Genomic DNA, 14,385 nt, shown 5'->3' with positions numbered 1-14,385 from the left:
TCTTTCTCTGTGCTAAGTTCAGAAAAAGCAATACATCATAATCAATCTTCTTGCTCAGAAATTTTGAATGCAAGAAGCCCTGCATTTCAAACATGGTTTTGTTACTTACTAGCTATGTGTCCTTAGGAGAGACAGTTGACATTGCTCATCTAAAAAAACGAGAGGGTTGAATTAGATGATTTCCAAGATGTTTTCTAGATCTAAATTTGATAAAATTATTAAAATTCTACAAAAAATAAGTGTTTTTAAATGGTAAGCGTGTTGCTGGACAGCATCCTACAGAATGAAACAGTTCCCACTAGACGACAGCGTTTGATGACTTGGTCAGCTGTACTTTATCACTAATATTTAGTCTTTCCCTATCTACTGGTTCCTTCCTACAAATATAACTATGTTCTCCCTATCCTTAAAAACCCTCATTAGACCCAACCATCCCAAGTTGGATCTCTCCTCTCTTTCTCCACCAAAATCCTTGAAAATACTGTCTATATTTGCTACCTAACTCTCTTCTAAGCCCTTTTAATGTGGCTTATGACACCAGACCTCAACTGGAAATTGCCCTTCTGAAAGTCACAAATAATCTCTTAATTGCCAAATCTGAAGGCCTCTCTCAATTCTTATTCTTGGACTCTTTGTGGTATTTCATACCAACTATCCTCTCTTCACGAATATCTATCTTCTGATCCCTGGTGTCTGTGACACTGCTCTCTCTCCTTGTTCTCCTCCTACTTATCTGAGCAATCCGTGGGTGCACACTAAGGCCTTGTTCTGGGCCATTTTGCTCTCTGCTCTTTCTCTCTCAGATCTACATTCCCAGTCCTACTTTCTATCTGCACTACCTGCTAACTACAGAGTATTTCAAGTTGGGCATCTTAGATATGTCAAACTCAACAAGTTCAAAATTGAATTCATTATCTTTCCATCCATAACTATCTCTCGCAAAACTTCCCAATTTCTGTCAAGGTTGATGCCATTCTTCCAGGCACTCAGGTTCACAACTTTGGTGTAATCTTCAACCTCTTACTTATCTCAAACATCCACTAAGTTGCTAAACATTGTTTTTACCCCTACAACCTCTCTTATCCTTCCTTTCTACTCAGTCACCACTCTAATGCAGGCCTTCATTACCTCTTGCTTGGACTATCACCAGAGATAGTGGTGGAACTAGTCTTCCTGCTTCAAGTCTCTCCTCTATCCAATCAATGCTTTACACGGGTGCCAGGGATTTTCATAAAGTGCAAATATGACCATGTCAATCCTCTACCCAAAAAACTCCAGTGTTTTCCTAATACCTAGAAGATAAAATGTAAACTGTTTGGCATTTAAATCCCTTCTTAATTTGACCCCAGGTTACCTTCTTACACTTAACAATATTATTCCCCTTTACACACAGTGCAGTCAAGCCAAACTGGTCTTCTTGCTATTCCTAAAAACCATAGTATTTAATTTCCTGCCTTCACGTGTCACCACTGGTTGTTGTTGTCCTCCAAGCCTAGAATTCATTCGTCTCCTCACCTATGTATCTAAGAATCTCTAGTTTTCTTCAAGGCTCAGCTCAAGTGCCACTTTCTATCTGAAACCTTTCCTGATGCCCTTAGCTGCTGGAGCTTTAAAAATCACCTATATCTATTTTGTGTCTATCTATGTATGTGTATGCTGTCTTCCCCAGCTAGATATAAGTTCCTTAAGTACAGGGATTGCTTTCCATTTTATCTTTGTACCCCCAGCACTTAGCCCAATGCCTGGCACATCTGCAAAGATGATTCCACTCACCATCTGCACATAGAATGTGTGCACACTTATAGACAACACAAATTCAGTAGACCTGAAAGACGAACTGTTCTTATTTTAAGAGAATTCAACAGGTATTGCATCCAAATAGCATCCCAAATAGGCCAGCTTACTGAAGTTGGAGCTTGATACATGTTTTTCTGGAGTGGTCGCAGTGAAGGGGAGCACCATGAAGCTGGTGTAGATTTTCCAATCAAAACTAAGTGAGTCACCAAGTTGGTATGCCTGCCAAAAGGAGTGAATGACAGGGCAATGACAATGTGATTGCCACTTGCAGGAAAATGCCATGCCACCATCATCAGTGCCTATGCTCCAACCATGACAAACCATAATGAGGTCAAAGAAAAATTGGCAGGGAGTCTTAGGGAGGAATGGAGCTGGAAACAGCAACAGCAATGGTCATTTACTACTGAAGATTTCTGCATCACATGACCTCATCATCAACATGGTTTTCTGTTTACCTAAATGCAATAAAACTTCATGGATGCACCCTCACAGCAAACAGTTGGCATCTAATAGACTATGTGATTGTAAGGAGAAGAGACAGACAAGATGTGAGAATGACAAAGGCAATGTGTGGTGCTTTCCAAGCTAAATATTTGCATTCATCAAAAGTGCCACCCCCAAGGCAAAATGACTACCAGAAGAATTAATGTCAACAAATTAGAGGTCTTGGCTGAGCAGGAACAGTTTGGAGAGAAAGTTGAGCCAACACACAGTTGGTAACAGTGGAACAGAAAAGGAGTGGGCAGTTTTCAGAGATTTGGTGTAGAGCACTGTATTTGAGTCAGAATGCTCAGAAACACCAAGACTGGTTGGATGAAAATGATGGGAAAATCCAGAAGCTGCTAAATGAAAAACAAGAACTCCACATGGTTTACCAGCAGGATAGTTCATCCATCTCTAAGAAGGCAGCATTTAATTCCATCAAAAGCAAAGTACAAGCAAAGCTTGGAGAGATGCAGATTCCTGGATCAGTAAGATGGCAGATGAAATTCAGTTTTATGCTGATAGTTAACAATCCAAAATGTTTTTATGATCCCCTGAAAGCTATTTATGGACCAAAAACCTATGGTGCATCACAATTACTCAGAGCTGATGGAGTCACATTGATTAGTGGTAAGGACATGATCCTAGAGAGATGGGCTGCACATTTCCACAGTATTCTCAACAGACCATATTCAATCAATGCTGAGACCACTGACTGTCTACCTCAGGTTGAAGTCAATACCTCCTTAGTTGAACTTCCAACTGAGGAAAAAGGTTTTGAGAGCCATTAGGCTTCTCTCATGTGGCAAAGCACCTGGTGCTGATTCTATTCCAGCTGAGATTTACAAGGTAGGGGGACCACTGCTCATACAAGAGTTGACTGAAATTTTCCAGGATATATGGCAAGAGGAGGTTATCCCTCAGGAGTTCCAAAGATGCCTCTATTGTCCATCTCCATAAAGGTAAAGGGAACAGGTTGTCCTACGACAATCACAGGGGGGTCTCTCTCTTAGTCACTGCTGGAAAAATTCTTGCTAGAGTCCTTACTAGGCTGATCCTTCATAAGGAAGATGGTCATATACCTGAGAGCCAGTGTAGCTCAGAAAGGATTGAAGAACAGTGGATATGGTGCTTGCTGCCTGACAACTCCAGGAGAAATGCCAGGAGCAGAACAGAGGTCCGTACCCAATGTTTGTAGATCTGACCAAGGCCTTTGACAGTGTTAGGCATGAAGGCTTATGGAAAATTATGTCAAAATTTGGTTGCCTAGAGAACTTCATCACTATTGTGCGTCAACTTCATAATGGCATGTTTGCTGGGGTTCTAGATAGTGGACAATGCTCTTGTGCCTTCCCAGTCACCAATGGAGTGAAACAGGGCTGTGTGCTTGCTTTCATGCTTTTTAGCATGATGTTTTCAGCCATGTTGTTAAATGCTTTCAATAAGGATGAACACAGCATCAAGGTCAACTACTGTACTGATGGTAAATTCTTCAAAGCCAAGACCAAAGTGGAGGGAGTGCTGGTGCATGATTTTCTGTTTGCAGATGATTGTGCACTCAACGTAGCCTCGGAAGCTGAGATGCAACAAAGTATGGATCAATTTTCTGCTGCCTGTGCTAATTTTAGTCTAAAAATTTAACACCAAGAAAACATATGTGCTCCATCAGCCACCATCACATCATACATATGTGGAAACATTGGTTACAACAAATGGAGAAGTTTTGAATGCTGTGAATGTATTGGTAGTATACTTTCCAGAGATGTCCACATTGACAATGAGGTTGATGTACACACTGTCAGAGCTAGCTCAGTGTTTGGGAGGCTCCAAGAAAAGTTTGGGAGAGAAGAGGTATTAGACTGGCTACCAAACTGAAGGTCTACAGAGCCACTGTGCTGACCTCACAGTTGTATGCCTGTGAAACATGGACAGTCTACCAGCACCATGCCAGGAAACTGAATCACTTCCATTTTAACTGTCTTAGGAAGATTCTGAGGATCACCTGGCAGGACAAGGTACCAGACACTGAAGTCCTTGTTCAAGCTGAACTGCCAAGCATTCAAACTATGCTTCAGAGAGCGCAACTCCAATGGGCTGGCCATGTTGTTCAAATGCAAAATGTATGCTTGCCAAAAAGACTATTTTATGGAGAACTCACATGGGGAAGGTGATCAGGTGGTCAGAAGAAGCAATACAAGGATACTCTCAAGAACTTTGGATTTGACTGTGCAACATGGGAGGCACTGGCACAGGACCGCTCAGCATAGTGTGCCCACATCAGAAAAGGTGCTGTGCTCTATGAGCAAAGCAGAGTTGAGACAACACAAAGTAAATATAGGATGCAAAATTTGGAGTAACCACCCCAAATATTTACACTGACTATCAGTGCTCAATCTGTGGTACAGCATTTTGAACTCCTGTTGGTCTGATCAGCCACAGTTGGACACACTGAAACTTCACTTTATCATGGTGATGTCATTTTGGTCCTCTTGGAGAATGAAGGACAACAACCAAGCAACTGACTGAATGACGTAAAGGAGATTCTATTGTAATATGCGGTTAAGAATGGGTTTAGAAATCCCCCAAAGTCCCTTTCAACTCAAATGTTGTGATTCTATGAAATTTAGGTAGAATCTAGCTATCTCTCTCCAGTTCAAATTTTTCTTACATTTAATATTTTCCTAGTGGGCTATAATCCTGGTTCCCCTACACAATTAGTTGATTCTGGATGTTCTTTCCAGAAACTGTTCTTTACAGGGCCTCTTATCTTTTTATAACTCCACTGCCAATCATCCTGCCTCAACACACTTTTACCAGGTTATCCTCTACATACCAATAGCTTGCAATTGCTCTATCATCTTAAATAGATAACTTTCAAATCTTTACCTTTAGCTTCTATTTCAAGCAACATGAAGTAGTGGACAGTGAACAGAATGAAAGACTTGCAGAAGGAAGACTTAGATTCAAATTCTGACTCAGGTGCTAAATGGGTATACCCCTTAACTTCTATCAGCACTTTGATTATCTGTAGAATGGAGATAACAAGAGTATTTACCTCACAGTGTTGTTGTGGTAAACAAGATAATGTACAAAAAAACATTTTGCAAAGCTTAAAACCCTATATAAATGTGAGCTATTACATTACAAACTGCTTCCCAGACACTTTCAATTAGATGCGCCATTCTTGACTGAAATCTAACAAAGCCCAAACTGAAGCCATTGTTTTCCTCATGAAAATTGGGTTCCCCCTTCCTGACGTGCTTATTTTTGCAGTGGTACCATTACCCGAGTTATCTAGGCTCAAAATCTCAGTCATTTTTAATTTGTCCTTTTTTCTTACCAAGCTCTGGTCTTCCTTCCTTCATAGTAATTTTCACGCTTCCATCCCTTTCCATTTATGCCATTATCACCTCATGCCTAGACCAGTACAACATCTTTCTAAGTAAGTAGTCTACCTTCTTTCTCCCTCTACTCCATCCCGTACTTCACTTACATTGACACAACATTAATCTTCTCAAAACATTTTTTTCACAGATCAGTCTCTGGTCTGAAATACCTCATTGGTTATCCCTTGCCTATAGATAAAGTTCAAAATCCTTACCCTAGCATTCAAAAGTCTTTAAAATCTGTCCTAACTTACCCTGCCACCTTTACTTGCCACTTCTCACCCCTGAGAATGAATGTTTTACATCAGGAGTTCTTAATTTTTTCTGTGTATCATGTGACCCCCCCCAGCAGTCTGGTTAAGCCATGAACTCTTTCTCAGAATTAATTTTTAAAATGAAAATAATAATAATGATAATGAAATGCATGGGATTACAAATGAAACCCATTATAGTGAAATATGATTATAAAAATATTTTTGAAAACAAGTTCACAGATCCAAGGTTAAGAAAGCTTTTTCCGGGGTGAGGAGTCAAGATGGCAGAGTAGAAAGATACACATATGCTAGCTCCTGACCCACAGCCCATAAAACACCTGTAAAGAAGAACTCCCAACAAACTCTGGAGCAGCAGAAGCCACAGAACAACGGAGTGGAGAAGATTTCTGTTCCAGAGAGCCCTGAAAAACCAACGCGAAAGGTCTGTGGCACACTGGACGGACCTGGAGCAGAGCCCAGCCCTGCCTTGACCACATCACACCGAGAAGAGCAGATCCAAGCAGGCCTCAGGGACAGAATCTCCAGCAGCCACACAGGTACCTCCACCCACAGGTGCCAAAGGTCAGTGAGAGGGTCTTTTCAGTTTCCTGAGAGGGGAGCGGGGTGTCCCCATAATTCAGGCCCCCCCAGGAGGCAGCAGCAGAGGTGGCAGCGGACAGGGGCTCCCAAAGCAGGCAGGAGTTCGGATCCACTGCTGAAGGTCTCCACATAAACCCCCTGAGGGAACTGGGCACCATATGGCTGCCCTGCCCCCACCTGAGCACCTGACCTTAATCTCACACTGAATAGCAGCCCTGCCCCCGCCAAAAGCCCTAAGGCTGGGAAGCAGCATTGGAATCTCAGCCCCCAAGCACTAGCTGGGTGGATCTGGAGGCAAGGTGGGTGTGGAGAAGACACTCAAAAGACAAGTCACTGGCTGGGAAAATGCCCAGAAAAGGGAAAAAAAATAAGACCATAGAAGGTTACTTTCTTGGTGAACAGATATCTCCTCCCTTCCTTTCTGATGAGGAAGAACAATGCTTACCATCAGGGAAAGACACAGAAGTCAAGGCTTCTGTATCCCAAACATCCAAAATAAATATTCAATGGGCTCAGGCCATGGAAGAGCTCAAAAAGGATTTTGAAAATCAAGTTAGAGAGGTGGAGGAAAAACTGGGAAGAGAAATGAGAGAGATACAAGAAAAGCATGAAAAGCAGGTCAACACTTTACTAAAGGACACCCAAAAAAATGCTGAAGAAAATAACACCTTGAAAAATAGTCTAACTCAATTGGCAAAAGAGGTTCAAAAAGCCAATGAGGAAAAGAATGCTTTAAAAAGCAGAATTAGCCAAATGCAAAAGGAGGTTCAAAAGCTCACTGAAGAAAATAGTTCTTTCAAAATTAGAATGGAACAGATGGAGGCTAATGACTTCATGAGAAACCAAGAAATCACAAAACATGAAAAAATGGAAGAGAATGTAAAATATCTCATTGGAAAAACAACTGACCTGGAAAATAGATCCAGGAGAGACAATTTAAAAATTATGGGACTACCTGAAAGCCACAATCAAAAAAAGAGCCTAGACATCATCTTTCACGAAATTATCAAGGAAAACTGCCCTGATATTCTAGAACCAGAGGGCAAAATAAGTATTCATGGAATCCACCGATCACAGCCTGAAAGAGATCCAAAAAGAGAAATTCCTAGGAACATTGTGTCCAAATTTCAGAGTTCCCTGGTCAAGGAGAAAATATTGCAAGCAGCCAGAAAGAAACAATTCAAGTACTGTGGAAATACAATCAGGATAACACAAGATCTAGCAGGTTCTACATTAAGGGATTGAAGGGCGTGGAATACGATACTCCAGAAGTCAAAGGAACTAGGACTAAAACCAAGAATCACCTACCCAGCAAAACTGAATATAATAGTTCAGAGGAAAAAACTGTCATTCAATGATATAGAGGACTTTCAAGCATTCTTGATGAAAAGGCCAGAGCTGAAAAGAAAATTTTACTTTCAAACACAAGAATGAAGAGAAGCATGAGAAGGTAAACAGCAAAGAGAAGTCACAAGGGACTTACTAAAGTTGAACTGTTTCCATTCCTACATGGAAAGACAATATTTGTAACTCTTGAAACTTTTCAGTATCTGGGTAGTGGGTGGGATTACACACATACACACACACACACACACACACACACAGAGCACAGAGTGAATGGAATAGGATGGGATCATATCTTAAAAAAATGAAATTAAGTGGTGAGAGAGAAATACATTGGGAGGAGAAAGGGAGAAATGCAATGGGGCAAATTATCTCTCATAAAAGAGGCAAGCAAAAGACTTTTTAGTGGAGGGAAAAGGAGGGGAGGTGAGAGAAAAACATGGTTTACTCTCATCACATTCGACTAAAGAAAGGAATAAAATGCACACTCATTTTGGTATGAAAACCTATCTTACAATATAGGAAAGTGGGGGAGAAGGGGATAAGCAGGGTGGGGGGGATGATGGAAGGGAGGGCATGGGGAGGAGGGAGCAATCTGAAGTCAACACTTGGGGAGGGACAGGATCAAAAGAGAGAATAGAAGCAATGGGGGGCAGGATAGGATGGAGGGAAATATAGTTAGTCTTACACAACATGACTATTATGGAAGTCATTTGCAAAACTACACAGATATGGCCTATATTGAATTGCTTGCCTTCCCAAAGGGAATGGGTGGGGAGGGAGGGATGAAGAGAAGTTGGAACTCAAAGTTTTAGGAACAACTGTTGAGTACTGTTCTTGTTACTAGGAAGTAAGAAATACAGGTAATGGAGTATAGAAAGTTATCTGGCCCTACAGGACAAAAGAAAAGATGGAGACAAGGGAAGGGAGGGATGATAGAAGAGAGGGCAGATTGGTGATAGGGACAATTAGAATGTTTGGTGTTTTGGGGTGGGGGGAGGGGACAAATGGGGAGAAAATTTGGAACCCAAAATTTTGTGAAAATGAATGTTAAAAGTTAAATAAATAAATTTAAAAAAATACAAATTAAAAAAAAAAAGCTTTGTCCATAGCAATAAAACTGTTACTTACTGTCCTCAAAATATGTCTCATATTTTTTGCCTCTATGCTATTCTCCTCACCTAGAAAATGATCTTTCCTCCACCCATACAAAGCCTACTCATCACTGAGGACCAGAATTTTTCCTGCTGCATGAAGCTTTACACTTGATACTGATCTTCCTTCTTCTGATCCTATACTGACAGTACAATTCCCTTGGCACTTATTCTTATCTTGAATTTTTAATAATATTTTCATGTACATAGATACTTTATTTTCCCAACCAGTAAGTTAAATATGTTAAGATTCTTGAGGGTAGAGACTATTTTATATTTCTTTGCATTCTTTATAACTTAACACAGTGTACATAAAAACAGCTCAATAAATACTTAGTGAACTTACTGATTTGAAAGACATTCATTTATATCAGACAACTAGCTAAAGTTAGTGTGTAAGTCTTCTAATTTCATCACCACAGCACTCTTTCCTAGTTCCCATATATTTTTCTTCTCTTTAGTCTTTCTTTATTCCTTTTCTAAACAGTTCTTCACTACCCTCCTTTCTTCTAGTAAGAATAAATAAGGTTCTCTAAGAAGAATAGAATATAGCAGAGTGGGCACAATAACATGTCCCTGTAATTTATTTTTCCAACTACATTTGATGTGGTTGGAGAATTCAGAGATGCAACTGTAGATGCATTTAGAGATGCAAATGTAATCTCATGTCCCCTGGAAGAAAAACACAAACCCTTCAAGGCTACTTTTAAAGATGTTCAAGTGATGTGGACTCCCCCTTCTCCTGGTTACCTAACTGACTGGACACCATTCAAATGTGAAAGTTTGTTTGGGAACTTGCCAGCTGTTAATGATCTGATCTGCATTAGAGATCACAAAGCACACACACAAAAAAATCAAGCATCTACATGGGGACAGTCAAAGAACAATCCACTTTTCTAAAAGTTAGTTTGAGAAGAAAGTACGTATGCATAATATTAGACTTTTTTATACTGAGAGTGATTTAGAGTCTAAGCAAAATGTAGTGTACACAGTGTTCCCTCCTGATGTCAAACCTTAATCACTTCTTATTCTCAAAATGGCTCTCTGTACCCACTCCTCTCCTTTACTTCTGAGTCCCATGCCTCGACATTTGCTCTCCTGGCATCATTGTCACCACCTAGAATTCTCTCAGGTTATCTTGAGGAAAAGCAATTAAATTTTGTTTTTTTTTCTTTCCTTTGGGGTGTTTGGGGGGACAGAAGTTTGTTTCTCATGTCTAGAATGCTCTCTTTTTCACTTCTTGGAACCCCTAGATCCCTTTAAGGCCCAGCTCAAGTACCATGTTTTAAGAGGCCTTTCCTGTTTCTCCCTGTTATTAGGGTTGCTTCCCTCCCTTATTTATTTTTTATATAACACTTACCTGAGAACATATAGTAACCCCCTAATAAAAGATAACTTCCTCTAGGCTAGACAACCATCTCATTTTTATATTTGTATCCCCATTATCTACCACAGTGTCTAGCACAAAGTTTAATAAATCCTAGTTGCTTTAAAGATACTTTAGAAGAGTCAGGAACTTTTTTTGGATGGGAATATCTGAGCATATTTACAGGCAGATGGGAAGGAACCAGTAATAAAAAAAGAAGAGAATGAAGATATATGATTGAAAAATGGTGACTACTGGAACAAATTGTACAAGATGGAATGGAATCAAAGACACAAGTAGAGGAATTAATTAGTTTTAATTAGCAATAAGCATTCCTCTTCTATAACTAAGCAGTAAGAAGTGAACAGATTTCAAGAAGGAAGAAGAGAAGTGTGAGGGGTTTATAGCTTCAACCTTTTCAGTGAAGTGGGATGTGTGTGCGCACCTGTATGTGTGTGCATGGGGGGGGCACTGGGAGATACACATGTTGATTAAGAGAGAGAGAAAAAACAGCTTGAACAATGGCAGTGAGGAATGAGATATGAAATGATTAAAGATCAGTAGAGGGACTGCTGAGCAGTAGGGAGTACCTGACTGTAGTTATACACCATAAAGTTTTAGTATGTGAAATCAGCTCTCATGATCTTCAGTGATGCTTAGCACAGAAGAGGTGCATTCTGAGTCTAATCTTTTTCTGATTATTCAGTATTGAAGTGCCTCCCAAGGTTTTGCAGAACCTTCCATTACAATTTAACTTAGTAAAAAAGGAATCAATAACAATAGATAATTTCTACCAATCATGAAAGCAATAGGCTATTATAAAATAGAAGGAAAGATTATAAAATCTTGCATCCAATTAGTTATTTCTTCCTTTATATGAACAAAAATTTTTCTTTTAGTTTTACTGATAAAGCAAAAGAGAGTTGGCTCTAGTGCAGGAACACTTGAGTTCAAATCCAATCTCTAAAGTTTACTCGCTGGGTTATCCTGGCCAAGTTATTCAACCTCCCTAGGCCTCAGATTCCTTATCTATAAAATAAAAAGCATGAACTACATGGCCTGGGAAGTTCCTTCCAGGTCTAGGTTTCTGATTCTATGTTTGAATAATAATAGCCAGTATTTATATAGTGCCTTGAGGTTTGAAAAGCAATTTACAAATATTATTTCATTTGATCCTCAAAAAGGTGCTATGACCTTATTTTTTTCTTTTTTTTTATTAATTTATTTAACTTTTAACATTTATTTTCACAAAATTTTGAGTTCCACATTTTCTCCCCTTTTGTCCCCTCCCCCCACCCCAAAACACTGAGCGTTCTAATTGCCCCTGTCTGCCAATCTGCCCTCCCTCCCTCCCCACCCCTTCCCTTTGGAAGGCAAGCAATTCAATATAGGCCAGATCTGTGTAGTTTTGCAAATGACTTCCTTAATAGTAGTGCTGTGTAAGAACTAATTATATTTCCCTCCATCCTATCCTGTCCCCCATTACTTCTGTTCTCTCTTTTGATCCTGACCCTCCCCATGAGTGTTGACCTCAAATTGCTCCCTCCTCCCCATGCCCTCCCTTCCATCATCCCCCCCACCCTGCTTATCCCCTTATCCCCCACTTTCCTGTATTGTAAGATAGGTTTTCATACCAAAATGACTGTGCATTTTATTCCTTCCTTTAGTGGAATGTGATGAGAGTAAACTTCATGTTTTTCTCTCACCTCCCCTCTTTTTCCCTTCACTAAAAAGTATGACCCTATTTTTACAGAAGAGGAAACAGTTTAAGTGCTGTGCTTAGGGTCTCACGGCTACTAAATGTCTAAAGCTGGATTTGAATTCAGATCTTCTTGACACCAAGTACGGTACTCTATTCTCCAGGTCCACTTTCTCCTTTAGACATAAAATATTGTTTCCTAGTTTTCTCTAATATGTTAACTATAAAACTAATTTTAAAAATCTTACATTTCCTTCAGTAACTAAAATCAGAAAGCATCTTCTTGCTCCTTATCTGACAGGAATCTTTTCCTCCACTTTTGCTTTTCATCATTAGGTCTCTTAAAGCAATGTTAGATGATTTTGCCATGTCCAATCTTTTGTTGTATATTCTCTTTAACTAGGACTTGAGACACAAGTAGGGTGTGACTGCGACACAGAAATAGGCAAGCCCTGCAGTCAGCTGGTGTAGAAGCATCTTTTCTCCCCACTCTACTCCTTCCCTTCTTTTTGGGGCTACTCAGCAACTAGAAAAGCAATGGAGCAACAGACAACCACAACAATCTCTAGGCTGTCATTTTAATTCTAGTCCTTCAGAAGGCTGGCAGAGTAATCAATGAGGCTCATGGAAGGCATAATGAGGATGTTAGGAAGGGAGAGGAAAGATTTCCCAAATTCTCCATTAAGATTCCCTCAAAAGTGTTTATTACAAGTGTTTTTGAGATCGCCTGAAATCACTTGTTTCCCAAAATGTTGAATACCTATGGAAGTTCTAATGAAAGTTATATACAGACACAGATATTATGTAGAAAACAAGTCTTAATGAAAAGTAAATATCGCAAGAAGACCACTAGTGGATAGACAAATATTTGGTTTTTTGGACAAAATTTCTAAATGCTAGTTGTTATAGACTTACCAAACCATCTTTTAAAACAGACTTTAATTATCTTTCTCTCTCTCTCTCTCTAAATGCAAATGAGTCTTCTAAAAATCATTAGTGCAAATCATGTTTTTCTGGATTCAACTAAAGCATAAAAGATTTTATTCTAGCCCTTCTCTTTGATTAGTTCTTAGTATGTAATAGCCAACAAATGGCAATTAATTTTCTTTTACTTAATGAAATATGATCATTACAAGTCAAGGTTATAACTGTTAAGTTTGGTTTCGTTGCCATTAAATCTCATTTTATTTTTTTCCTTTTTTTTATCACTGTTTTTAAAGGCCCAATTTTGCTCCCTACATTGACTATAATACAGCTCCACGAAGAGATAAAGCCTATATTATTTTGTAACAATTCAATCTCAATCAACAATCTTCTGTCCCTTAAAGCCAACATCAAAACCAGAATTCCTAATTAATCTACTGCAGTGGTTCCAACTTGCACATTGTATAAAATATAAACTCTTCTGTCCCTTAAAGCCAACATCAAAACCAGAATTCCTAATTAATTCACTGCAGTTGCTCCAACTTGCACATTGTATAAAATATAAACTCTTCTGTTTGGCTTTGAAAGCCTCCCATAACCTGAACCCAACCTATTTTTCCTGCCTCTCTAAGCATTACTCCACTTGGGCACTCTATCATCCGGCCAAACTCACTTTCTCTTTGTTGCTCACACAAGTCACTCCTCCCCTTTTTAGACCTTGTCTTCTTGCTTTGGCACTGGCTCTCTCCCATGCCTGAAATATACTCCCTCCTTACCTCTGCCTCACTAAATAACTCTCTTTCTTTGGGGGTAGCTCAAGTACCACCCATCAAGACTTTCTTTATCTCCCCCAATCCTAGTGACCTCCCTCTGAAACTACCTTGTATTTGACTATTTTGTGTGTGTGTATAATTATATACATATATAAATGTATGTATATATTTTTCTTTTTTATTCTATATGTATCTATATTCTATATTTTTCTTTTTATTCTATATATTCTAAATATATCTGCATATGTATATATATATATATTTGCACACATATGTATAGTCCTTCTTAATAGGAATTATTTCATTCATTGTATTTGTATTCCTAGTATCTAATGTATGGCCCAAAGCAGGCACTTAATAAATGTTCATTGATTGACTGATCCCAGAATTCTTTTTATTAATAAAATCTTTATTATTATTATTATTATTTTTACTCTGAAAAGTAGCCAGGAAAAAATGTAGTTTAGGAATCGCTGCTTTACCACTATCCTACCCTCCACCCTTTCATTACAATTTACCTTCATTTGTGAAATCTTGGTTCCAAGAAACATTTCACTTCTTTTTCTCTCCTCCTGAACCCTGCACAACTTCATTTCTCCAGATAA

General features: G+C 39.1%; 1 protein-coding gene across 12 annotated transcripts in view; it reads right to left on the bottom strand.

Moving 5' to 3' along the window:
* LRCH3 (leucine rich repeats and calponin homology domain containing 3) overlaps nt 1–14,385 on the bottom strand; it is a 160,681-nt gene that overhangs the window by 101,192 nt on the left and 45,104 nt on the right. The gene's annotated exons all lie outside the window — the stretch shown is intronic.

Source organism: Notamacropus eugenii, chromosome 5 (assembly GCF_028372415.1).
Source record: "Notamacropus eugenii isolate mMacEug1 chromosome 5, mMacEug1.pri_v2, whole genome shotgun sequence".
Lineage (NCBI taxonomy): Eukaryota > Metazoa > Chordata > Mammalia > Diprotodontia > Macropodidae > Notamacropus > Notamacropus eugenii.
The sequence above is the reverse complement of the archived record's forward strand: the minus strand, read 5'-3'. Positions and strand labels throughout refer to the sequence as shown.